This window comes from Dermacentor variabilis, unplaced genomic scaffold (assembly GCF_050947875.1).
Source record: "Dermacentor variabilis isolate Ectoservices unplaced genomic scaffold, ASM5094787v1 scaffold_18, whole genome shotgun sequence".
In the NCBI taxonomy this organism is placed as follows: Eukaryota; Metazoa; Arthropoda; class Arachnida; order Ixodida; family Ixodidae; genus Dermacentor; species Dermacentor variabilis.
This window is the reverse complement of record NW_027460346.1, coordinates 8,067,234-8,070,207: the sequence shown is the minus strand read 5'-3', so window position 1 is coordinate 8,070,207 and position 2,974 is coordinate 8,067,234. Positions and strand designations below refer to the sequence as shown.

The following is a 2,974-nucleotide window of genomic DNA, read 5'->3' as shown; positions in this document are numbered from 1 at the left end:
CACGGTTAGTGTCATATCTCGCGGCATCATTTTCGACCATCTGTTTGTAACCCCGTGCTTGGGCTGACCACGCACTTCGTGTCAACAGCGTCGTGCCGCGTTTGAAAGAACACGGCGGAGGGAAACAGCTTCCAGCTACAAATGTAGCACGGAAGAATGTGTCGGTGGCGCTTCAAAAGTTTTTTGCTACTTCGTTCACCCTTAAGAAAGGTTGCGCCCTTTGGGGCGTATCTTATCCCACCACGATAATTGGCATCTACCTTGCCTGCGTTCGCTTTCTTGAAAACTCTGCGCTCGCTGCCGTCTTGTCGAGAATGCTATGTCACGCTCATAACGCGCATGCCGTTCGTCACCTAGAAGAATCGGGAGCGCAGTGTTAAGGAAATGCCGGCAAATAGATGACGATTATCCTTGTGGGACAAGATAAGCCCCAAGGAGAGCAAGCTTTTTAGAGTCTTCAGTGAAGCAAAGATTGCTAACTGGCTGTGACAGATGGCGCGTTGGTTCAGAGAGAGAGAGAGGGAGTGAAGCTTTCTATCCTAAAGTTATCTTGCCTGCGTACTGCCAGCCCTGCGTACGTCAGAACAGTTTTGGGCGCATAGGCGCTGATGAAACGTGCACGACGGTTGCGTCGCCGAGTTTGCCGCTTTCGCCACACTGAAGCACTTTCCCAACGACTGGTGATTCCACGCTGCACACCATCGAAGCTACGACGACGATGCTCTTTGCCGAGGCACTGTCAATTAATGGGGGCCGGGCCATCGACCGCCACGTTCCCGTAAGTAACCTCTGGATAATAACGTTGGCAATAGCCTCCTATAGGTTAAGGTATTGCTGCGAAAGCTCAACAAAAAGACCGGGCCTCTGCTGACGGGGCACAAGTCGACTCAGGTTCGTGAAACCGAGTATGACAACTGCACCGTTCGCAAAAGTTCCCAATGGAAGATAGCTAACAAAATCCGAGTAAGACAAAGTGACCTACTACATGGCTGGCTTGGTGAAATCAGACACGTGTCTTGTGTGAACGAGCCCACCTTAACTGCAGATGTCAAGCAGAAGTCGGTCGTGAATGCGTCGTAATGCCATATTTCGCAGGATTAAGCAATAAAGCGCGATGACTTCTGGTATAACAGTGCTCTTGTGTCCTTCCAGATTACCCAAGTGTCTTCCGGCAGAACGTCAACGCCATGTGCGACTCAACAAACACCCTCGACGCGGAAAATGGTACAATGCAATCGCGACAGGCAGGACTGCTCGAATCAGCGACAGTTTCCGTTCAGCCCAGAGTTTCTTGCGAAATTGGACACTCCACAATGGTGCGGCTGCACGATCGAGAACTGGGCATCTTTCACCGCAGGCGAAACGCGACCCAGGATCCGAAATGAGCTCTTCTCTTACAATTACGTGCTCATTCCAGGGCTGAGACGTTATCAAGAAATTAGTGTTATTTACTTCAATCTTTATGCTTACAAAAGCTTGTCAAGAGATCCGCACGAGTTACCGTCAGAGAAGAAGTTGGAACTGCGATTCCTGCACACCAGTGATAAGGCAAGGGACATGTTAGCGCGTGAGGACGTTTGTTGGGAGAAATTACATCCTACAATTAAAATTAATGGTGAGAAAGTGTACTTCGTGGGGTCCACCAAGCATTACGTGAGCCCTGGTCGCATGGAAACAGGCGGCTTCGTCGCCGATGACAAGCTAAGCCTGCTATTCAAAGCGACACCTTAGCCGGTGATTTCAGATGTGACAGTGACTTGGCAAAACATTCTCTGGTTATGGTTGCCCATGTCGTCATAAAACCTTTTCTGTAGGCGAGTTGATAATATGTCGGTATACTTATTCTTTCGGCGCGGGTGGTGGCCGACACTCGGGTTTCCTTTGATTTCGTTTGAATAATAGAGACTGCAGCTGTCTGCGGAAAGAAACCGGCATTGTGCGGCTAAACCACTGATGCATGCAAGACGGCCAGCGTTTGCTGCAGCAGCGATGCGGGCCGCAATGCAAGATCACCGATTGTCTCATCCTATATTGTGCATGTGTAATATAGTTATATTGGCAAGCAAATTGGATATGAACAAGTGAAATAAGTAATAAAGAGTGCATATTTCTGAGCCATTCCTGCTTGAAGTCTGATCGCAGATTGTTCGCACGCCCGAATTCTCCTCCCTCTTTTTTTTAAATAACAATAATCTTTATTACATCCATTTTCTTCAGTTACATATCCAGCCCGCATAAGCAACAGTGCTTCCATGTTGCTCTCTTCTTTCTGTCTCCTTCCATCTGTGGAAGGCAGCGTGCCGGAAAGGGGTGTGCTTGACTTCGTTCGTTTATATATATATATATATATATATATATATATATATATATATATATATATATATATATATATATATATATATATCCCTTACAGCTCCACCATTACTTCTCACACTGCAATCTCTGCCATACACCGCGCCAATCCACCACGTTGGCACTCCAGATGTGGTGTTCCACGCGTGGGCACAAGTTAACTGCTTTTAATTCCCGACCATTCGAGATGAGCTGAAGCCATGAACAGCTGCAGCCCGTATTTAACAATCAATTCATTATCTATTATTACCACGCGTCGTGGCAAATGGCCGATGCCAGCGGCTCAGCGGCGTCCGAGGTCCGAGCGTCGTTCCAAACAATGACTAATGCTACTGTTAACATGAATTGAAATTGTAGCAAATTGGGTAACTTTTCACCAATGCCACCTTTTCGCTCCCAAATTCACGTGCATTTGTAAGAGCGGCATCACTGAGACTCCAAAAAGTGGGCTTTGGTCTACTGCGTGCTTAAATGCTGGTTACAGAGCGATTACATGCAGCACTACGATGTACCTTTTCTACTCGTGTAAGAGCCGCACTTCCTTTCTGTTTTTGCAATCTAGACAGCGTGCGGTCCGTCCACGGAGGTGGGCCACTGCGGTCTAATTTTTCTGGTCCTGTGT

The 2,974-nt window shown here is 47.6% G+C and overlaps 1 long non-coding RNA gene across 1 annotated transcript; it reads left to right on the top strand.

Annotated features, from left to right (window-relative positions):
• Positions 1-591: 591 nt before the first annotated feature.
• LOC142568323 (uncharacterized) lies at positions 592-2,120 on the top strand. Its single transcript, XR_012825417.1, has 2 exons — positions 592-778; positions 1,153-2,120. It is a non-coding gene; the product is annotated as an uncharacterized LOC142568323 (long non-coding RNA).
• Positions 2,121-2,974: the final 854 nt, after the last annotated feature.